The sequence below is a fragment of the Amblyomma mixtum genome, chromosome 9 (assembly GCF_055824585.1).
Source record: "Amblyomma mixtum isolate Tamu chromosome 9, ASM5582458v1, whole genome shotgun sequence".
Classification (NCBI taxonomy): domain Eukaryota; kingdom Metazoa; phylum Arthropoda; class Arachnida; order Ixodida; family Ixodidae; genus Amblyomma; species Amblyomma mixtum.
In genome coordinates this window covers 57,497,483-57,522,134 of record NC_143020.1, presented here as the reverse complement: position 1 = coordinate 57,522,134, position 24,652 = coordinate 57,497,483, and the positions used below count along the sequence as shown (strand labels likewise).

The 24,652-nt window shown below is 48.3% G+C and overlaps 2 pseudogenes; both read right to left on the bottom strand.

Moving 5' to 3' along the window:
- Positions 1–11,213, bottom strand: part of LOC149329168 (uncharacterized) — a 57,663-nt pseudogene extending 46,450 nt beyond the window's left edge.
- Positions 11,214–18,430: 7,217 nt separating this feature from the next.
- Positions 18,431–24,652, bottom strand: part of LOC149329166 (uncharacterized) — a 41,055-nt pseudogene continuing 34,833 nt past the window's right edge.

The window sequence follows — 24,652 nt, the reverse complement described above, 5'->3', positions numbered from 1 at the left end:
AGCTTGCCGCGTGGTATCAGGCGAGCGTAACCGCGCTCTGAGGCTTGGAGGCTTGGAGCGAGCATTTTCTGCCATAGTTATAACGTACTGTATTTAGGTGAAAGGAGTCTTGGCGTATTGATGTTTGGAATATATGGTATTCATTTGGGTGCAGTTGTATAACGTGGACGCTGCATCATGTCCAGGTGCAAAACGTGGGTGCAGTTCTGCCGCAACCTCAGCCTGGAGAAGACGCCGTGCCAGCTGCGAGACCTGAGGACTTCTTCCAAGCACTTCGAACTGTTTGTGTATCTGCGGTCAGGACGGCTGCGTCTCCATGCTGTGCCTACTCGAGGAAAAAGTGGCTGTATTGAATGTCCTTGCACTTCACTATAAACTGCACTTCATGTATATTTTAGTTTGTTTAGAACTACTTCAAATTACTTCGGTTAGCAACAAGAATCAGGTCTCGAGGTTGTGCGCAGGCCCTACGTATGGTGTAATGCTCTAGCGTTGAGCAGATTTGTTGATGCTAAAACTTGTTTTCAATATTGTCATGCAGGTGTAAACATAGCTGCTATATTCTTCCAGTTGAAGAAACGAAATGTGTGAAGAGTAATCCTTGTGTGCTGCATGGTCTATGTGTTGATGCGCCTACTTACGTCATGTCATGTTTGCCTCAATGGAAGCTGTCGTAGCATTGTTTTCTATACTTTTCAATTTCCTACTTGGCAACATTCGTGGAACTTCAGGGCTTTTTCCTATCCGCACTGTGACCATTGAGATGAATAGCCAGCTTAAAAAAACTACTGCTTCAGCTGCCTGTGACGCGCATTTTTTGTTGGCGTGCTTTATCACTGTATTTGTTTGGTTGCTGTAATAAACCATAAATATCAAAACCATACTTGCCGTACACTGTATTCCAAACTGTGCATTTGAGCCTGTGCTTTGTGCATCATACCTTGATGTACTCAAAAGTACTGGCACCAGTATATTCACCAAGGTTTCCACTACGAATCATGCAGCCTTAGCCAGCGTCTGGAAGTGTTGCTGCCTTTCTATGCTGCCTTCTTTGCCAGTGACTTTCATTTGGTTCCCAATTGCACATTAACAAGGCCTTAACTAGCAGGAACGCGAGCACATTTGACTGGCAAAGGTTCGTGCGCGCTGAAAGGCAACCTTCTAGAGATACCGGTTCGAAAATGCGGGTCCTATAAAGAGACCACTTTATAATTCGCGCCAAAGGCATACGTATGCGTGACGTCATACAACGTCACTCATACGTAGGTTGCCCCCCGAAATGGGGGCGCGGGGGAGCCCCATGAGTCGCCATTTTTTGGACCAATGGGCGTCTATGGAGCCTTCGCTACCATGGTATATCTACCTTGGGCGCTACGCTAGCCACTCCCAACTAAAACTGTCGTTGCCAGGACGGGTGGCACTACGCGTAAGGTGCGCCCGTAGCGTACGCACAGCTTTTGCGGACGCACAGCTAAAACTGTCTAATGTTGAACAGTGACTTTCTCATACACTGATAAAAAATTATAAATGCAATGTAGCTTCCATCCTTGAGCGAAGAGTGAGGAAAAACAATCTACTGTTGGAATTTTTTTCTTTCTTTATTGCCATAACCTGAATTAAATGCGTATGCGTATCAATTAAATCATACGCATAAAGCACAAAAAAAGTCACACACACAGCGGCGATGTTCCACATAAGGAATTTCCTGTTTTTCAGGGAATTTCGGGAATAAAATACGCCTAAAAAGGAATCTTCACTTGTTCTCGGGAAATTTGCTCGTTCCAACCGACTGGGTCACATTGCTACACTGCTGAAAGGAGAAAGGGCTAAACATGTCGATTTTCGGGCCTAATTTCGGAAATTTTTGGTTACGAAATGGAACACCACTGCTAACCGCAAAACACAAGCATTAGAACAGAGCTGAGCTTATGTATGGAACCATCGAAGCACTTTGAATAATTTTCGATACATGCACAGAAGCATGAACTGCAGGGATTCCTAGATGCTCTCTGGTAGAAATTAGTCCTGGATTCTCGCCTCGAGTGGATTAGACTCAGAAGATCCACCTTAGTTTCAACCGAATTATGTCCTCGCAAACAAAGCCTTCATTCCAGAGTTGCCTCAGCCTAAGCGATGGAAAAGGAAAAAAGACTCCTATCGTCCGCAATTCGTCATCCCTTCTTGGAACTGACAAAGGTATTCTGCTTCCGTCCGAATATTTTTTTAATCCCGATGGATGTATGAAACTCAGCCCAAGTGCTCCTACGGCTGGAGGCAGCCACAGGTCATCGTTCCACAGCATCCGCACAGTCACTTGAAGCACACAGGTTTGGTCGATATTTGTGAGCACAGCTACAGGTGACACGGAGCAGCCTAGGAGCCGTACCTCCTCGCGCCTAAACTCAGCATAAACGTTATCCAGGTATTTATCTATCAGTGATTCGAACCCCGTTATTGACGACTCGCTGACAGCTATTCGTCGTTCTTCGGCTTCGAGCCCGGGGTAGATGCGCTTCGATGACGTCTGGTTATTTTCTTGCGTTCCGGATTCTGGTCCGTCGGCGGCAGCGGATAAGGACCCATTTCTCCCTTTTTCAACCCTCGCTGGTTCACATTTGGGTGCTGCGTCGGATGTCTCTGTGGTGCTCGAGAGATTGCCAACTGCGTTGCTCTGTGCTGTCAGATTTGACGTGTTTTCCTCATTAGGTGTGGTAGCTCTGGTGTCGTTCTCTGTCATTCTGCTATCGTCTTGCTTCATTGCTGCTTCGAGTAGTCCCAGAGCCTGACTGGAGGTATGCATAGTGTCAGAGAGCTATAGACTCGTCTATGCATCTGGACTCGTCTTCACATTCTGCACAAAAATGTGACATGGCGCAGTCCGTTCTCAGATGCGTGCACACTTCGGTGCAGCGAACCCGAGCCGTGCACCTGGGGCAGAAAACTGAGTGGTGCTTGCACTCCTCATTGAAATGGCGGATGATATCTTTTGTAGTCACCACTGCCTCGCAGCCATTTTCTGCGTTCCAGCACTTCACCTGCGTATAAGAAATGTGCGAAAAAAATGAACAATATACGCTTTGTTCGAGATTATACTTTCAGGACTTTTTAAACACTAAGAACCCTGCATACTGTAAGAAAAGAACTGTAACGCAATCAAGACGTACACAAGAGAGGACCACACAGGACCACACGAGACGACCAGGCCGACATAAACTGAGTGCATATTGGTCGTCGTAACCTAACACTTGACTGTAATAAGTAAGTCAGCCAACCTTCAGCACGAAATTTAGCATGTCTACTTCTTTTCAAGACTTAGCGGTGGCCACATTAAAAAACTGTGCCATTTGGCAGAATTGTAGCACACCGATGTTCAAAGTTTAACGCTTCAAAATTTGCAATTAAATTCAAGCCAGTATGCATTAAAAATGACAGGCCATGCTCTGCAAGAGCAAGGTCTGCATGCGCTAGCGAGTTCTTGCATGTACTAGCGAGACTAGCAAGTGCTTGGCTATTTTTCAAACCACTGCAAAAACCTGTTGTTGGCCATTGCAAACATCTTTTATTCACTCTTAACTTCGATTGAAGCACTGCCACCACCGCCTTGCTCCGAGCCCTGGACTAGGGGCTCGGCCACCCGACTTCTGGGAATTAATCTATTCTAAATTAAAGTTTTGTCTCTCTCTCTGCGACGTGACGGAGCAGAATATAATATACGGGAAGCAAGGTTGCGATAGCACGGGTGGTGTGACGTCGCGAACCGGTCAGTTCGCCTTAAGATTCCGGCCTTACCGCCAGTCAACGCCAACCGCGGTTTTTCTGCGACACGGGGCCTTTAAAGCTCGCGCGTTAAGAGACTGCCGTTGCGCTGTACCACGCACACAATGTAGCTGCCTCTGCTGCGTCGTTGTACAACTGCGTCGGCAGTACGCTCCTGTCAGAGTCACTTTAGGTACCGGCGGCAATGTGCACGGCTTGCCGGAGCAATGAGGATACATGCAGCGCTGGACATCCTACTACACTGCGCACAACTGTCGCCTCAGCCGAGAGAGGGCGCATCGCTGCCGCTGGCACGAGAGTTACTGAATAAGTGCCGAGAATTGCGCATTGTTTTCCCTGGGCCGCTAGCGCCTCTATTAGCCATACACGATCACATCGTTGAAAGGTATCAAATAATTTTGGAGAAGGAAACTCCGTTGCACTCGGCCGTTGCTGGCAGTAAATTTGTACACCGACTGTACTCGTGCTTTGCGGCAGTTTTTTTTTTTTGTCGCAGAGCACACGTCCGCTGAAAACGGTGTTTTATTGTCAATAACACGCAGTTTTTTCCCAAGTGTCCGCTAATTGTTGAAAGAATGATCGGGGAGGCCACCAGAAAACGTTTGTGATATGCATATAAAATGACAGGCCATGCTCTGCAAGAGCAAGGTTTGCATGCTCTAGCAAGCAATTGATCAGACTAACGAGTGCTTAGCTACTTTTCAAACAACTTCAAACACCTTTTGTTGGCCATTGCAAACACCTTTTATTCACTCTCAACTTCACCAGAACTACTCCCACCGCCGTCTTGCTTGGAGCCCTGGACTAGGCGCCCCAACTACCTGACTTCTGGGAATTAATCTATTCTAAATGAAAGTTTTTTTTCTTTCTCTGCGCTGTGACGGAGCAGAATATAAAATACGGGAAGCAAGGGTGTGATAGCACGGGTGTTGTGACGTCGCGAACCGGTCAGTTAGCCCTAAGTTTTCGGTCATGACGCTGGTCAACACCGACTAGCGCGTTGAGAGACTACCGTTGGGCTATGCCACGCACACAAGGGGGTGATCTCTACTGAGTCCCTCTGCAACAACAGCGTCGGCAGCACACTGCTCTTCGAGGCACGAGGTACAGGCGGCAATGTAAAGGGCCTGTCGGAGGCACATCCTACTATACGGCTCACAACTGTCGCCTCCACCGTTAGAGGGCACCCATGCTGCCGCTGGCACTAGAGTTACTGGCTTATAGAGTTGCGAGTTTTTTTTTCCCTGGGCCGCTCGCGCCTCTATTGGCCATATGCGATCATATGGTTGAAAAGCATTGATGTATTTCGGAGACGCTAACTCATTTGCATTGTACACCGACAAATATTATGTACAACATCTTTCCTCGTGCTTTGTGGCAGTTTTTTTTTTTTTTGCCGTAGAGCATGTGCTCTCTGAAAACGATGTTTTCTGATCATTAACACGCAATTTTATCACAAGTGCTCGCTAATGGTTCAAAAGAAAAATCGCGGAGGCCACCAGAAAAACGTTTGTGATTTGTGACGTTTACAAAAGGTGGCGTCACCCATCCACAAGACGCGTATTTTGTTCGCAGCTCATTGAGGCAGGCGTTGCAGCCGGTGCATTACTAGTAAGCTGTATGATTCAATGCGACAGTAATTTACCTAAAATAAAGCAAGTTCGGCTGCCAGAAATAAGCGGATTGAGCCTGCACTTGCTCCAACCCCTGCACCTAGCCCACATCCTGCATTCAAGAGTTGCGGCTTTCCCTCATGGTTTGGATGCTTTGCGGCAACAAAGCAGATCTATGCTCAACTCTAGGTACTTATGCAGTAACTCTAGCGGCGGCTGAATTTTGTTGGAGTCGAAATTCTAGAGGCCTGTGTACTGTGCGATGTCAGTGCACGCTAAAGAACCCCAGGGGGTCGAAATTTCCGGAGCCCTCCACTACGGCGTCTCTCATAGCATGAGTCGCTTTGGGGCGTTGAACTCCACAAACCACAGACCAGTAACTCTAGCTGGCGCTGGGATTGGCGCCGGCGGAAAACTAAAGCCCCTAAAAAAACTGTAGTAGCGACAAGACGCCCTCCCTGTTCTCTCCTCCTCCCTCGGGCTCGTGGGCGAACGACTTTTGTTTTCTTTTGGATTGCATGTGACTGCGGTGGCGACCTCTAGCCCGCTCCGAAGGAACTAAGGCCCCTTTTCAATTGGTTGCGCTGGATTCCCGTACTTGCCCAGTTCTCCTCTATGTCTCCGCATTAACCGTGCGTTACGCTGCATAAATACATCGGTCACTTAGGAGAAACATTTGCATGCTTCACTGAATCGTCTAAAGGCAAAAATGAGCACGCATAGATAGATTATTTTGGTAGAGCCGCACGCGCACCGTGTCCGGGTGCGCCGGGCTTTTATGCGGCGTGCCAAGTTTGATATCGAGGGTGGGGCGTGCATTGAACGTGACCGTGAATCACGAGGCCGTACAATGAATTTGCGGTGATCTGTTTTGGTGAAGAGGAGTATGCAAACAGAACGACCGTCCCCGCCGGAACGCTGGACGTGCTACAACGGATGCACAGGTTTGACATCCGAAAAGACACCAGCAAGTGAAGGCATTCTAAATGCCCGTAGTTCATCCGATCTTCTAGTGGCTTTTGGTTTTGGTCTGCTGCAGTGTATCGTGGACCAGGTAAGACGCTAGAGGGAGTGCTCGAAATACGGTACGAAGGCCACGACGCTGTGCCTCCCCTGTTCTCTCGCGTGCATGAACTGTAACGATATAGACTCCCGCATAAAAATTTTCTTTGGAATAGTTACTTAGTAAGGAAAAAACCTACCTCGCAAATATCCTTGTCCTGCCAGCAATGGGATAATAAATTTCTACGTAAATGTTTCATCGGCATCAGTCATTTAGTGAGAAGCAAAACCTACCTCGCTTTTACAACTGTCCGATAATCTTCCACATTCGTATAGTCGCTAATAGAGAACTGCACGGGCCTTAATTATTCACGCGTCCCGAGCCCGTGAACCTTTTTCGTTACGCGCCCCAACCCGGCCCGATTTTTTCTATATAGGCCCGAACCCGGCCCGGCCCGCGAGGTAGACATGCCCGGCTCAGGCTCGGAAACAGCCCGAGTACTAAATGCACATCGGCAAAGCCAAAGCCTTTTGTTATACTGATCTAATTTAAAAAAAAAAAGCGGCTACAAAACTTTTAAAAATGGAGATAATGGCAGCATCACTGTTGGCAACGTTAACAAAAAAAAAACGTTTTACCATTAATAAAAGAGGTTATCACAGATTTTCTCACATTCGTAGCCTCCTCCTAACTAGTTAGGCGTCAAGGGGAAGCGAGAACGCGGAAGTGATGTGACAGGAAACGCGCGACCCACTTGTGATGGGCACTATCTCGCATACCCACAGCTACAGGTCATATTTCGAGAGTAAACGCAAGCCAGCGCGCGCTAGCTGGTGTTTCCACCAGCGATGCCTACAGTGCCTTAACGATGCATATCGGTGCGATAATTCTGTTTTTGTCTTTTTCTGGAAGAATCTAAAGCGTGCGCTTCACCATGTCAGAGCGCAGTTTCATCTACGCATGTATGTCTAACTGCGGCATGCGCTCATATTTAAGGAACGTCACTCTACAGTTAGACATGTGCCTTGCGTCACTTACACGTTTGCGTGCATGCAATCACGATGCGCTCAACGCAAGCGCCTTCATATCGAGCTTACTGCGGCCGTACGCTCGATCACGAACAAACCACTGCGCCGCGTGGCTTGAAAAAAAAAAGTAAAACTCAGCAGCTATTGAAAGCCCCCCACTTAACTCGCAATGTCTGGTCGATGGCGTTGCGTTAAAATTCGGACGGCCAATTCTGTGTAACCAAACCTTCCTCCGGCCCGCGTCGGTTTTTGATGATGGATCGCGAAGAACCGCTTTCCACCGTCGTGACGGTTCCTCCACCCGAAGGCGCAGCAGCCCGTCAAGCCGCACAGATAGACGGCTTGAAGTTGGGTGACTGACACACGATCCGAGCAAAACAAAAGCCGCTGTTCATCACAGCAAGCAAAAGCGCAGTGTCCGCAACGACGCCTGCCCAACCTACGGTGCGCGGTTGGAGCGGACAATATGGCGTCTGCGGCCGCGAAAAGCGCGGGTTTAAAGGACTTTTGCGCGTGAAACCATCGACCAATGGGAAGAGGCGATGGGCGCAGGAGATGGAAAGGCGGCGCTCTGCAAAGGTTGTCATTACCTTAAAAATTTCCAGGGGCTTTAGGCAGCATGCCCAGCGGCGGTGGGCGGGCACTCAAGTAACGGTAACATGGTACACGGTACGTTGGTATCTGTTAATAGACGCCTTTAGCATACCGTGTAGTGTGTTACCGTCGCCATTGCCGGAGCACCGGGATCCCGCCCACTGCCAGTGAGCACGCGCTGATTGGTCCTGATGTTGAAGGCGTGCACGCAGCTGCAAGGCACCTGGCGCCCTCTAGCGTTATCGAGGGGATCTGCGCATGCGCAGTGGCGGTGGGCGAGCTGCCGATATTCTGCTAATTGCATGCTAAAGGCGTCTAACTACTAGCGGTCCACGCGATGGATGCAATGGTAGGAAGCATGCCATGAGACGGCGTCAGGCGTCTCGCCGAGTGCTAGGCGCTTTCGACTGGGGGGTTTTTAAAACTATCAGTCCGGACAATTCACTTCGAACTGCCAAAATTTTACATAATTTCCACCTGATTTTACACTGATGTGCAGAAAAGCACACTTTATTCACTCTTAGTTTTCTTATTTTTTTAATACATTATTTCATTTCCGTAGAAACACGGTATGATGAGCGAAATCTCGTACTGTGGTCAGAGCAATTCTCTAGAGCAACCGAAAGCCGCGATGTAGCAAAAACAATGTGAATTTTTTAGCAGGTACTCGGTTCCGGAGACGCATAGACCAAGTTGCCTTGACAGTCGCGTTGTGCCACGGATATCTCTGCTGCCTGATACAAGCGAGGCAGAAAAGCGTGACGACCGCTAGAGTGGCAATGAAATTTTTAACGACTAAATTAGGTGACATGTAACAGCAAAAACGATTGAAAACGAATACTGCACGAGACAACTTGCTCTAATAAATTTTCGTGCCCAGCCGTTAGATTACTCGCAGTGTTTACATCCCAAAGGGTATACCGACGTTTGTGCATGGACCACATGGGAATCTAAGTCACAAAGCAGACTCGCTTATCCCCCAAACTCTGAAAGCTTCCTTACCTCAGTAAGGAAGCCTTCACTGCAGTGAGGCGCCCTCATGTCAATCTGAAAGCTTCCTTACTAAGGAGCCCTGAGTAAGGTCGTCCTTGGTGCCTCCTCACAGTTGAGGCAGCTGCCAGCTGCCTTCATGCGTCCTTACGTCGCTCCTGGCCCTGGAGGAGCGCTTCACCTCACTGCTGCCACAAGTGACTCCGCACACTCACGCGGGCGGCGAGACGCAAGCCCGGCGTGAGCGCAGTTGAGCAGGCGGAGCGGAAGAAAATGGCAGCGTGGACTGATCGCTACAAAGGCGACTACACGCAATTTTTTAACCGTGCTTGTGAATACGCATTCGATGAATTGTACCTGTACCCTCGAACAGCTAGGTCGCTTCGCGACGCGGTGAGTCCAGTGGAAGTGCACTCTAAGGAAGAATTTGCGTTCAGATTCCGCACTGGTGCGGCTCTATCACACTTGGGCATTCGGCGGCGAGAGCGAGCAAAATCCGCCGCCGCCGAAATGTTGCTTCGTTCACACCCCCTGGCCACCACGTCGCCGCTCGTGGCGTGAGAGATATGGCTGGCAAATAGCATAAATCTACGCTAAACGCAGGTATTCTGCGGGACGTTACAACGTTTCTCAAATTTCCACTTTTAATTCAGCTTATGCAAACAGCGACGCAATGACATGACGATTGACGTTGATCTGGCTATTCCATTTGCATCTGGTAGACGAGTTTTCCGCCTAGCTGAGCCTAGTGGCGCCATCTGATTGTAAGGACGGAAACCACTTCTGTCAACAAACCGATGGTCTTAAGCCTAAAAGCGGCTGATTCGCCAATCTAAATAAAAAAATAAGGCAAATTTATCACTCATACTTTCCTTAGAGGCGAGATGAGAGGAATCAAAAGACCGATGGCCCATTTATGGCCAGCGAACGCACTGAAAAACGCAGTAACAATGACGAATTCAGTCCCAATCGAGGGGCCCAGCTTCGAAGGGCGCCGCCATATTAGTTGTCGCCGCTGGAATGCAACTTCCTACTCGGCGTCCTATTGGCCGATGTGCAGGAACCCTCAAACCCAGACACGCGTTCCTTACTTGAGGAGAGGCGAGGTGAGCTTTCAGAGTAAGCTGGCTTCCTCCATCGAACCTTCGGGGAAAGGCGGCCTCACGTAAGGTTAGGAAGACTTCGAAGGAAAGGAAGCTTTCAGAGTTTGGGCCTATGTGTTGTAATTCTACGATAACGAAGCGCTTTTAATCTCCAGAAATAGCTAACGTCGCTATTTGTATTTACCGCACGCGGATGCTGCCCGTGCGGATATTAAAGGGTCCACTCCGGTGCTAGACAGGTTATATGCTTATCTGAATAAATAATTTAGCGAGTAATGGTAACGGCCTCAAGGAATTTGTTTTCCCCTGCAGAGCGCGCGAAATAAATCTCAGAGCAACGATCAACGAATGCATGGCGTTCAACTTGCCGCCCAATTACGTCTTCGCAGCTGTCGTGGCGTACCGCGGATAAAACTTCCTGTGATGCCGGGCAAGTTTTTATTTTCCAATTTTCCATGACTACCCGGCTGTAGTCGTATCAATCCGTAGGCTAAACTTTCGCAGATTCCGGTCAAATCTCGCGGTTGGATTGAGGATAAGGAGCTCCGAACACCCCCCACCAGTAGAAATAGAATTAAGTTCCTCACGTGAGCACATCTGAGTGGCAGACAGCTTGCTTAAAGTCCGATAGTACAAGAAACGTACTCGAACAGTCAGTGCGTCACCGCTAATCGCATCCCTGAATAGCGAGACGTTCACCTTTCGTTATGAGAAGGCGTCGTCATGTCGTCCGCTTACGCGAAACTTCCAGCCCTTATTGCATCTAAAAACACCAAACACCAGACGCGTAAAACCTGAACAGTTCGCCCTCGTCACTCACATCTTTACTTAGCAGCTCTTCAACGGGAAAGTCCGTCCAGTTTACGCCTTTTTCCGGGCACAGGAGGCCATCCAGGGGACACACGGGCTCGACGCCCTCCGTGCACTGCTCGTAACAGGAGATGCAAAGGACGTGCTCGCAGGCAAGGACTGCCGCCTTTGACCGCACCAGTCCGCAAGCACTGCACACTCTGACTCGTAGAGGCGACTTCACGAAGCGCAGAGGCCTCAAGTCGAGCTCGGAGGTGAAACCGACCAGCGTGTAGGACACTTTTCCATGAGGCATCCCGTCCTGCTGTCGTCCTAGTGCCGAAGACGATGGAAATGCTGTGCCCATCCGAGAATGCTTGTCCCGCTATCTCTGTCTCTCCCTCTCTCTCCATCGATTTTGTTTTTTGCCCGTCGTCAGGCTCCGATCGATGTGAATAGCCACCGCTTATACACCTGTCCCAGTTCCTTGCCACGTTGTGAATCGTCAACACTTTCAAGTTACTCTTCAGAATGCTACCCCGCAGGCATGCGCATATCTGCCGCTGAGCAGAAATAATAATTCGTTGATCACCGAAATTTTGACCATAACGGGAAAGCGGGAGAGGATTCCCGGGGCTTTGTTAAGGTCTTCGTCCTTGTTTCATTTTTGTTTTGCAGGTACGTGTTTCTTCAACAAAGATTGCGTGGTGACGAGAGCGAGAAATAAGACGTCACTGCAGTTCCGTGACACCGTCATGTTGTGGGATACCCGCGTACCCCATTTCCTCCGCCAGCCAGCGGCGAGCGTGCGAACGCCACATGGCGAACCGCGCGAGCCACCCGGGAACGGAGGACGCCGCAGCTGCTTGTCCTCCCGTTCTTGGAGGCCACCGCGGGGTGGCCGCTCACGTAAGGGGAAAGCGTGAAACACTGCGCAGTGGAGAGCGAACGACAGCCACCCCGAGCTGTAATCGGCAGGCAATGACAGCAAATTGCCCGGGCCGGGGCCGTGGTCGACGCAGGGCCAAGCCCAAGCATAAGATGGCGCAGTTGGCCGCATACTTTGTGTGACTTTTGGAACACTTCCTTCGTGTAACTTATGTGTGCGCATGAGACCCCCGGAACTGCTTGCACTAGCGTAGGGGCCCTAGAAGCGTGTTTCTTAGAGCAGCGGCTGATGTAATGTTCTGACCTTCGCCAATAAACCAAAGGTTTGTACATACCGAGAACGGCATGTGCAACAATTTTGCTAGGGCTGGAAACTGTATGCACAGAAGGTGATGAGCTGACCATGCAGAATCCCATTCCATGCTATAACGTGGTTCATCATCATCATCATCAGCCGGACTACTCCCACTGCAGGGCAAAAGCCTCTCCCATGTCTCTCCAATTAACCCTGTCCTTCGCCACTTGTGGCCACCGTATTCCCGCAAATTTCTTAATCTCATCCGCCCACCTAACTTTCTGCCGCCCCCTGCTTCGCTTGCCTTCTCCAGCAATCGACTCCGTTACCCTTAAGGACTAGCGGTTATCTTGCCTTCGCATTACATGCCCAGCCTTCTCCTCTTGATTTCAACTAGGATGTCATTAACCCGCGTTTGTTCTCTCACCCACTCCGCCGCTTCCGATCTCTTAACGTAACACCTATCATATGTTACGTGGTTACCCTTACAAAAATAGCACAATTTATTTCTCATTACACTTCTAGGAACTGCGTATTCCTCAGCCCTTTCTTGAACCCTAGGTCAAAAAGAATTGCTACTTAGGCTTTTTCTCAGCGCACTGAAATGTAATTAGTAAAGAAATCTGTCTAATATTTGCAATCTTTTCCAAAGTAAGCAAGCAGAGGACAGCAGTACACTAAGCGAACTCATCTGAAAGCAGCATGGATTGCTTTCAAATGCCAGGATATTTTATGTTGCATTATTTTTGGTATTTAATGCCAAGAAGTTACACGTGGGCTATGACAAGAATCGTAGTGGATGACTGTTGGTTAATTTCGATGAACGAGGTCTTTGATGCGCACTGATATCACGCAGCATTGGTGATTAAAAAACCCGAGGTGGTCACAATTAATCCACAGGCCTCCGCTACGTTGTGCTTCATAGACAAATGAATTCACGGGGCCACTTCCTACACTGGTCATTAGGGAGAGATATTACCGCAGTGCCCTTCAGTATCTGGAAGAGTGAGACTGAACGCAATTGGTGAAAATGGTTAGTGGCTGGTCCTGCAGATGTTAGTTCACCCCGAAGAACTTGAAAGGCATTGATGGAGATCTAAAATGGTGCTGCAAATGCAACTGAATCGTTTTGACTCGCATATAGAAGCATTTCAAATTGGCATTCTAGGTCGTGATGGAGCCTATGTATTTTTCGTTCAACTGTTTACATCGCTTGCAGAGCAAGCAGCTAAACTGTTACATACTTTTGGCTAGTAGCGTGAGCAATAGCTCCTTCTAAGTCCTGCAGGTAGCAGGACTTGGAAGGTGCTAGGTGCTGAAAGTTGGAGAAGACCGAAAGGTGACACTATACTGAATCTTGTAACGTAATTGCAGCAGTAACTTTCTTAGCAGCCATCACAGAACGTGTCTCAGCGACACCCTTCCGTGTGTAACCCATGAGAAATGTTAGGCTGGTTATTCAACGCTCGCAAAAAGCAAATAGGAATTTTGTTATTAATTTTATTTTATTCTACCTCAATGCCGCAGCAAAATACATGTCGAACCTATGTCAGGCCTATATGCTGGTACAGCTGCGACGACCAGGCCGGCATGCCTGGTCATTAAGATATGCTCCACCGCAATGCATGAGAGAGCAACTGGAAGCATGAACGATCTGGTTCCGGGCGAACACCATTTATGGAAGACACGGTGACTCTAAGCAAGAGCCGAGCCCGCAGCTTTGTGTTCTCGCGAAAGTTCGCGTGCATGGAGTTTAAACCACTGCGGGTTCGTGGTTAGCGTGAGCCGAACCATAGAGACGATGGCCGAGTGGAGCGCACTCTCAACTTTAATGAGAAAACGGCTCACAGCAAGGAAAATATCAACGTTCGTGGAGCCGGCTTTGACACATGGCAGAAAATCCCACATATGCGTCATGTTAGCATGTAATTACGCTGGAGTAATATTTTGCGTTTTTGCGCTGCAATCGAACGACCGAAGACGTGGTGTTTGTCGTGCGCGTAGCAGCACAAGCAGTTCGCTCGGCTGTGCGAAGCTTTTGGTAGCTTAACGCCACATTCGCGACTTTAGAGGAAATGGAATTGTAGAAGGTGGCCATTTGGCCAGACAACGCAAGGACATCCTGAGTATGACCTCAGAATGTATGACCTGAGTATGACCTCCTGAGTATAAACTCAGGATGTCCACGTCGGAATGTTCAGACATCTTCTGGCTTTCTAAACTGGTCCTGAAGCAGTCCAGCTGGGATCCATTTTTCCATCCGTGTCGCATGCTCAGATCGTTTTGAGGATTTAGGTTGGGGACATTTTCAGTGCTACTTCTGAATTTGTATCAAGAGCTTTTTTTTTTTCGTAGGAGTGCTGTAGTCAAAGCTAATATGAAAGGAGCTAACCAGAATAAGCAAAAAAGGCGCAGCACGGGTTTACTGTGCCCAGTGCCACAGAGAGCTATAGCTCTCTTCCCTAAATCTAAAGTTGAATGGTCCAAAAATGTAAACAGTGTAACCTCATGCAAGCATCGAAAAATATTTCAAGATAACTCCTCAAGGCGCCTAATTTTCACAGGCACATAATATGTCTGTGTACACACTTTTTAATGAACCTACAGTTCTTAATAATGAGATCCTGAGTGCATGAGGTAAAGTTGGTTTGATCTCAGTCCCACGATGTTGTTCTGCGATAGGACGATTGTAGGATATTCAAGGAATTTTCATCCTCCAGAAGCCCAGCAAAGTACAATCTGAGGACATCCTCATGACGATAATCTAAACCGCGGAACCTTATGGAAAGCATGCAAAATTATTGCAGGATATCTCCTCAAGGCACATAATTTTGGGGTCGCAATGGTCTACTTGATTATATGCATGTACAAGCGCGATGGAAAGAAACACGAGAAGAGCGGAGCCTAGGCGCTCTGCTGTTCGCGTTTCTTTTAAACACGCTTATACTTCAGTGGTAGCAAAAAGATGCCAGATTTGTTTGTGGTGCATTCTAGGACGACTCTAACGTCTTTTTCTTACCAGCCAAGTAAACACACCGTCAAAAGAAATTCGAACAGCGGTGCACATAGGCACCGTGCTGTTTGCGCTTATTTGCATCGTGATTGTACAGACGTTTTAATGAACCTAGAGATTTTAATTAAAGAGATCCATGGAGCGAGAGATGAAGCTAGTTTGATCTCAGTTCAGTCCCACAATATTCTCCTGCGATAGGACGATTGTAGGACATTCGAGGAATTTTCATCCTCCAGTTGTCCAGCAAAGTACAATCTGGGACACGCTCAAGACGATAAGGCATCGATGCCCTTCAAAGGTGCTCAGAATTGCCTCTTCAGAATAAGGACGTTCTGAGCATTTGAGGACATCCTCAGGACAATTAGTGCTGCCTGGGTTATATCTCTGGCTCTCGCTCAATAGATGTGGCGACGACGAAGTTATGTCGTTCACTCGATAGCGAGACCAAATCTTGCGCTCATCTGAGAATATCAAAGGGCTGCCACATGACCTGGAATTTTTTTCCCTAAAAGCCTTCAAGGTGCACTGAAGAGGAATCTGAACTCGTACTTTTTTACCGCTGGAACTCCATCTACACGTTCCGAGTGTTCTTGGAAACTTTGAATTATGGCCCTGTGCGGCCGATTTCCCTCATTTAAATCCGATTAAATGTCCCATCTCCCACCTTTTTTTTTAAGGAGTTTACCAACGCATGAGGTGCCTTTCAGGCAGTCGCGTGGCAACTTTGCTTTCGCAATTATTTTGTTTCTTTTAGGTTTCCGTGAATAAATAGGTCTAGTCAGGGACTACCCAGTTGAATATTAGGCCCACCGAAGTGAAAATACGCGTGCACTCTTTGCTTTCGCCGATCACTACGTATCACTCCGCCGATGGCAGGGCAGCAAGCCGCCGCGGGACTGGATGAAAGGTTGGTCGACTCCTCCCACCATTTGCGGGGAATTAAAAATAAAAGAAGGGTTGAGCTCCATGTTAATCGGCTTTAAATTAGGGAACTTGGCCGCACAGGGCAATAATTCGAGGCTTCCAAGAACGCTTGGAACATGTAGACCGAGTTGCAGCGCTAAACATTCCTTTTCAGTGCACCTTTAAAGCTAGTTTCTTTAAACGGTACATGATGATGCTAGATTTTTATGGGTGCAAGTGCATCTAAGGCGAAAGAGCGCCAGACTCGAGGTTTGTGGCCAGCTCAGGCTAAAATATGGCACATGTTAAAATCAACTCCAGGTGTATAGGGCCTACGAACAGTTAGCATGTTCATGATTATGGTGTGTCATGAGGATGTATAATTGAGGTGGAATGGCCTAAAGTGGTGAATAGCACCTAAAAGTTGTGGTAAGAGCAGTTATACATAAAAGACGGTAGCCTAAACCTCGGTCCTTGCTTGGGCAAAAAGAGCGACGCATCTAGCAGCTCAGCCTTCTCAGCATTGAGGAGGGGCTGAGGTTACTTTAAATAAGAGATATCTTGCCAAAAGTCTATTTGTCTAAAGCGTTTGAAAGCCCTATCCAATAAAACATGCGGTCATCACCTGAAAATAAAGAAGGGTGCAATGGTTTTTTGAATGTGCACAGTTCTGGGAAGTGTCGTCTTTCTGTCTCCAAAATCGGGCATGTGATTGATATGTGCACAGCTGAGATGTGGGGTCCACATCTCGCCCACTGTGGTGCCGGTGTAGCCTTTAAAAGATGTGAATGTGTGATGTATGTATATCCTATCCTCAGTCTGCAGATAGCAACTTCTTTGAATCAATTTTGTTCATCTCTGGCCTATCTTCCAATCCTTGGTTTTATCGTGTGTGGTTTGTTTTCTATTTGTCCCAATCCTGCAGGCATTCTTTGCGGAGTGCACTCCTAATATGAGGCCTGAGTATGGTGTGGAAGTTGGTTTACATGAATAAGACTCAGTTTGGCAGCTGACGCAGCAAGGCTATCTGCTTCCTCATTTCCTTCTATGCCACAGTGATCTAGTACCCAATATAATGAGCCATAAGGCATTTCAAGAGGAAATTCATAACAGGGTTTTTACAGGGTTTCCCGGAGGACAGGGCCATAACCACACTTAAAGGATCTGAATAAATAACGTAGAGGTTGGGATTTTCTTTTGTAGGATGGATCTGAAAGCCAACAGGATACCATGACATTCTGCATTAAATATTCTTGTGTGTCTATTCATTGTTCTCGGTTCGGAAGATTGACAGCTGTAAACTGCACTTGCAACTGAAGAAGTCTTGGAGGCATCAGTGTAAAACTCCGTGCACCAATACTTTGCTTGTAGGTTCCTGAAGTGCTGTTTTATGCCTATTGGCAACCCATGCTTGCCAGCCTCACGAAAAAAAGTGTCGCAGTCAACTGGAACTGTAGACGGTTCAATTAAGAGCCACAGATTTTATGGAAAAGATCCGAAGAGGCCCGTCGAGTGCAAACTCTGGTTCGCTCGGCATGGAATGACCCCTTTGAAACCTGCCACGCTTAGGTTTGCAGGTGTAAAATTCAATGTGTTTGAAGGTGGTTGATGATTTAAACTCGATTACGTTATTTATGTTAAGATCAAAAACTCATGAAGCAATTAAGGTTTCATAGCTAATGAGTACATTCCATGGTAGAAGGCAGGGATATATGTGCGGCAAAACAAGGCTATAACAGCCTTTGCTCCAATATGCAAGTGCATCAAAATAACTGCGCCTTTTATAACGAAAGAAAATTCTGCCTTACAAAAAATGCTACTTGATCACTCAGAGTCCGAGTTTTATGATTCACTGCAAAACACAAAAACAGTTTTATTTCACACTCAATCTGCTCACAACAAAAGTGATGCGCAGAGGTCAGTCGATATAAACAACAGTCAAGATCCACTTTAAATTTCTTGAGGTGAAGTTTCTTCCACAAACACCACTGGCCTTCAGGCATTTGCACGAAATCAACTCCAGTGTTATCCTAAGCTCGTCTTGATGCACATAGCCGTCACGTGCAAGGTCACACAGATTAAACGACCCTTCGGTATGATAAAAAGGCTCGTTCGATGAACCTATGGGCCTTCGTATATATGCGCATAAAGGAGAGGGTTTAAATTCGGGCTGCCGTTTTGTCCATTCCTTCGGGTGCACCACACTAACCCTAAATCTGTGTTGAAATAGCCATTGAACTACGTCGTCCATGCTGCCCTTGTGTAGCTGCAGCCCCAAATAAAGCAACAGAGCCTGGTTGTTTTACTGAGCACAACCGCAGGAGACACGCGGTAGCCACACAGGTATAATAGGCGGCGGATCCTAGCGCCACAGCTGTATCGTGGAGCAGTTGAATGTTTCTGATAAAAAAAATTGCACTGTGATGCTCTGTTTTCAGTCTGACGAATGAGTCTGTTCAATTGGCCCAATGCCCTTCTGTTCGCATTTTTCGCTATCCTTAGCTTCATTGATGGCTGCAGCAAGCCGTGAATAGCAGTCGTGCCTCTGTGCCGTTGCTTTTTCAAATTCACCTTTTATTTCTTCTCCTAATGATCTTATTCTCCTCGAGAGAGTGTCGGCTACCTCACTTCTAGCGATCAAGGATCCTTCTATTTGCTCTGGTGCGGTTATTTGGAGAAAGCTTCCGTTTATAGTGCCGTGGCCGTCTCGGGCTCCCTCAGAGGGTTCCTGCTTTATAGCTTTACTGACAGCGTTTACATTTTGCGAGATCTTGTTCAGTTGGTCGGCTCGTGCATTGCCATCGCTAAGCAATTGCTCCAGAAGTGCCCTCATTTCGGCTGTGTGCTGATCTAGGGCTCTGCTCAGAGCTGTCAAAAGTGATTCGTCATGTTGCCCAGTCTGCCCACCGTGTTCTGAAGGAGGACGAATTGTGTGATCTGAACAGCCCGATCTGAGGTGCTCGCACACCTTGCGGCAAAGAACAGACGCCGAACACTTTGGGCAGTGAACAGAGTGGTGTCCACAGTCGTGCTGGAAGTGTTCAGCGATGTCTGAAGCAGCCATTACAGCAGTGCAACCGTTCTCTTCATTCCAGCATCTGACCTGCATTCAAAGCGGTAAATGTTAGTTATTGAAATTTCTAAAGGTGCAAGCGAGAAGAATAATGAAACATCAACATGGGATGGCCTTGTCACCCCCGGTATATGGCTTCGATTATTCAAATTAAAATATAAACAAAAACGTCTCCTCCACGCTTGTATAGGGCAGGAGGAAGATGCCGAACTGAAAATGACTCAAGTTATATAAAAATGACTCAAGACAGGCGCAAAAAATTAATAAGATGTGTGCTCACAATCAGAATCTTGACTGGAAGAGAAGGAATCATAAGTGGAATTTTAGCACATTTCCTCTGCAACGCTAAAATTGATCGCCCCTAATTTTCATCCTAAAGAGTTACCGTAAGGGCACGACGCGGTTCCATTAATCTCTTCAGCAGCCTGAGGTCCTCTTTGCAGATCACTCCACAGATATGAAAACTTCTTTATTACATTATTTTGTCGTCTATCTCATCTTATTTTTATTTAACACACAAGGCGTCCTTTCAGCCAAGTGGAACAAACCTTCCTCACCGGTCCCAGTGGTTGAGGAGTAGCAGTTCGAGTCACGGACTCGCATCTCGATCATTTTTTCGTTCTTCCAGGCACTACGTAATGGTGGTGGGATTGCATCACCACAAAGTAGACCCATGAGGAAATGTTAGCAACGTCATCACTGTTTCACTGCGTCATTGTTGTATGTGGTTTGAATTACCCGCATGAGGTTGTGCTTGGTTTTGACGTCATGACCCTCTCGACCAATCCCGATTTTCTCGACACGAAGTTGCCGATGGCCGGTTCTCCGCTGAATAGGGCCCTTAATGCTTTAAAGTTAAAATTTGCCCTAAAAAGGCAGTTCTGAAGTGCGAACGCTTCAGAGACTGCATTTTTCAGGCTTGTGTTCACGTTTTATGCTTTGCATTGGCAAGGAGTCCGATCGACGAGCCTTCAAATTTGGCATATTGCGCAACCATGGAGCTACTGCTCTACTGATAGTCGGGTTCAGCCGACTGAGTGCTAAATATTAGACAGCTTTAGCATGGCGTGTAGTGGGAGCCCGCACGCAGCCAATGCGCTTCCGCAAGTCGCTTTGACGGCGCCAGGTACCGGGCAGCATTAAAGCCCCTAAAAAAACTAAAGTAGCGACAAGACGCCCTCCCTTTTCTCTCTTCCTCCCGCGCGCGCCGGCCGAACGACTTTTGTTTTCTTTGTGATTTCATGTGACTGCGGTGGCGACCTCTAGCCCGCTCCGAAGGAACTAAAGCCCCTTTTCAATTCGTTGCGCTCAATTCCCGTACTTGCCGAGTTCTTCTCTATGTCTCCGCATTAACCATGCGTTCCGCTGCATAAATACATCGGTGACTTAGGAGAAACATTTGCATGCTTCACTGAATCGTCTAAAGGCAAAAATGAGCACGCATAGATGAATTGTTTTGGTAGAGCCTCACGCGCACCGCGTCCGGGTGCGCCGGGCTTTATGCGGCGTGCCAAGTTTGATATCGAGGGTGGGGCGTGCATTGAACGTGACCGTGAATCACGAGGCCGTAGAAGAAATTTGCGGTGATCTGTTTTGGTGAAGAGGAGTATGCAAACAGAACGACCGTCCCCGCCGGAACGCTGGACGTGCTACAACGGATGCACAGGTTTGACATCCGAAAAGACACCTGCAAGTAAAGGCATTCTAAATGCCCGTAGTTCATCCGATCTTCTAGTGGCTTTTGGTTTTGGTCTGCTGCAGTGTATCGCGGACCAGGTAAGACGCTTGAGGGAGTGCTCGAAATACGGTATGAAGGCCACGCTACGTGCGCACTTATCTGTGCCTCCCCTGTTCTCCCGCGTGCATGAACTGTAACGATATAGACTCCCGCATCAAAATTTTCTTTGGAATAGTTACTTAGTAAGGAGAAAACCTACCTCGCAAATATCCTTGGCCTGCCAGCAATGGGTTAATAAATTTCTCCGTAAATGTTCCATCGCCATCAGTCATTTAGTGAGAAGCAAAACCTACCTCGCTTTTACATCTGTCCGATAATCTTCCACATTCGTATAGTCGATATACATAGGTTGCACGTGTCGTCACTTCCGCCCCCATCAAGCGCTTGCGGCCATGCTGCCGAACCATTCGGCCGTCCCCGCCCGTCCGCCCTGCGTCCTGGCCACTCCTCGGACATTTTGGATTATTTTCTTATCTTTCAGGCGCGATGCCTACTCCACAGAGGAATGTACCATTCAGTGCAGGCTACTTGTCTGAATTTATTCGATCGGTGCGCGTACGCTACGCAGACAAAGTGAAAATTTGCCATGATACAGATCCGCACACGCTGCAACCGGGAGTCGACGCGAAGACAGGCGTTGATGTGTTCCTTGAAGTGGCCCACGGGGGATGTCGTGTACTCTTGCCAGCTTTGGGAAGTTGGAAGAAATGAAAGCCTTCGAATCAATGGAGGCACACAATGATTTCTACAGCAGGTGGGTGAGAAGCCTGTCTGCGATGCGCAAGCAACGAGACGAGAAGCTTGGCCTCGGCACGCCGCTTTCTCTGCCGTCATTGCTCGCTACGGTCGTGGCGATCTGAGCCGGCTTGCCTAGTGCTCTAGCTAAGATGCAGCGACACGGGACCCAGTCTGGGTTTGTGTTCAGACAAATCCGATGGCGTCAATCAAAACAGCAACATTCAAGTGTGTAGTCATTGCTTCCCACGTTTTCGTAAACATTTAGTCGACGACACAAGCCTCTTACTTGTCACAAAGTGCAGTCCGCGCACAAGTAAACTTGGGTTGACGGGTTCCAAATCGTCGCGGATAATGCGAGCCAGCCGCAGCTCGCGCAGATTCGTACTCAGTCATGGAGCGCTCGCACTTGCATGCCTACGATTATCTTACGAATGCCGATGAAGTTCGTGTTAAATGGCTTCTTCTTTCACCTGGAGCAGTCGCTACGATCGTAGCAGCCAAGGGTGGCACACAAAACCATACCGAATCTAATGATGGACGAGAATCGACACGTTGCGAGCTAACATAGGCAGCGGAAAGCTAGAGGCGGTCTGGCGGTGGTTCGGCAGCATGGCCGACTCGCAACCAACGGCCACCGGATGTGACGGCGGTGCAAGCTATGTATTAGAGCACTGCACGGACCTTAATTATTGACGCGTCCTGAGCCCGTGAACCTTTTTCGTTACGCGCCCCAGCCCGGCCAGATTTTTTCGATATAGGCCCGAACCCGGCCCGGCCCGCGAGGTAGACTTGCCCGGCTCAGGCTCGGAAACAGCCCGAGTACTAAATGCACATCGGCAAAGCCAAAGCCTTTTGTTATACTGATCTCATTAAAACAAAAAAAGCGGCTACAAAGCTTTTAAAAATGGAGATAATGGAGGCGTCACTGTGGGCAACGTTAACAAAAAAAAAACAAATGTTTTAGCATTAATAAAAGAGGTTATCACAGATTTGCTCGCATTCGTAGCCTCCTCCGAATTAGTTCGGCGTCAAGGGGAAGCGAGAACGCGGAAGTGCTGTTACAAAGTATGCGACAGAACACGCGCTACCCACTTACGATGGGCACTATCACGCATACCCACAGCTACTGGTCATATTTTGAGAGTAAACGCAAGCCAGCGCGCGCTAGCTGGTGTTTCCACCAACGGTGCTACGGTGCCTTGACGATGCATATCGGCGCGATAATTCTTTGTCTTTTTCTGTAATATATATATATATATATATATATATATATATATATATATATATATATATATATATATATAAATAATATACACGCACGCACGTGCGCACGCGCGCGACTGCAGAATGCAACGCGTGCGCTTTACGATTTCAGAGCGCAGTTTGATCTGCGCTCATAGTACTCATGTATGTCTAACTGCGGCATGCGCTCAAATTTAAGGAACTTCACTCTACAGTTAGACGTGTGCCTCGCGTCACTTACACGCTTGCGTGCGTGCAATCACGATGCGCTCAACGCAAGCGCCCTTATGTCGAGCTTACTGCGGCCATACGCTCGATCGCGAACAAAACACTGCACAGCGTAGCTTGAAAAAAAAAGGAAAACTCAGCAGCTATTGAAAGCACGTCCCTTACTTCGCAAAGTCTGTTCGATGGCGTTGCGTTAAAATTCGCCCGGCCAATTCTGTGTAGCCAAACCTTCCTCCGGCCCGCGTCGGTTTTCGATGATGGGATCGCGAAGAACCGCTTTCCACCGTCGTGACGGTTCCTGCACCCGAAGGCGCAGCAGCCCGTCACGCCGCACAGATACACGGCTTGAAGTTAGGTGACTGACACACGTTCCGAGCAAAACAAAAGCCGATGTTCTTCACAGCAAGCAATAGCGCAGTGTCCGCAACGACGCCTGCCGAACCTACGCTGCGCGGTTGGAGCGGACGATATGGCGTGTGCGGCCGCAAAAAGCGCGGGTTTAAAGGACTTTTGCGCGCGAAACCCTCGACCAATGGGAAGAGGCGACGGGCGCAGGAGAGGGAGAGGCGGCGCTCTGCAAAGGTTGTCACTGCGCATGTACTGCGCATGTACTAATCAGAGCATTGAGTTCAGCAGTTTTGCTTTGTATTTTTTGTTGACATTAGAAAAAAATTTCTCTTTCTACGCCATGCTGCCGAACCACCGTCAGCCCTGCCTCTAGCTTACCGCTGCCTATGGTAGCTCGCATAGTTTGGTTCTCGTCCATCTGTAGATTCAGTATGGTTTTGTGCGCCACCCTTTGCTGCTCCAACCGTAACGACATCTCCAGGTGAAACAAGAGGCCGATTAACACGAACTTCGTCTGCATTCATCAGATAATCGTAGGCATGCAAGTGCGAGCTCTCCATGATCGACTCAGAACGAATCTGCGCGAGCTGTGGCTGGCTCGCATTAAGCGCGATAATTTGGACCTCGATAACTGTAATCTCCTTGTCTGCGGAGCACACTGTGCAGGTAAGAGGCTTGAGTCGTCAACTAAATGTCAGCGAAAACATGGGAAGCAACGGTTGCACCCTGAATTGAACGTTGCTGTTTTCATTGACCCCATCCGATTTGTCCGACAACACAAATCTAGACTGAGACCCGCGTCGCTACATCCTAACTACAGCTCAAGGCAAGCCGGTTCGGATCGCCACGACCGCAGCGAGCAATGGCGGCAGAGAAAGCGGCGTGCCGAGGCCGAGCTTTTCGTCTCGTAGGCGCATCGCAGACAGGCTTCTGTAGAACTCGTTGAGTGCCTCCATTGATTAGAAGGCTTTCATCCCTCCCAATTTCACAAAGCTGGAAAGAGAACATGATATCCCCCTGGGCCACTTCAGGGAACACACCAACGCCCATCGTCGCGTCGACTCCCGGTCGCGGCGGGTACGGCCCTATATCGTCGCTAATTTTCACTTTGTGTGCGTAGCGTACGCGCGCCGATGGAATAAGTACAAAGAAGTAGCCTGCGCTGAATGGTTCTTTCCTCTGTGGGGTAGGCATCGCGCCCGAAAGATAAGAAAGTAATCCAAAGCGTCCGAGGAGTGGCCGGGCACCGCAGGGCGGAGAAAGCCGAATGGCTCGGCAGCATGGCCGCA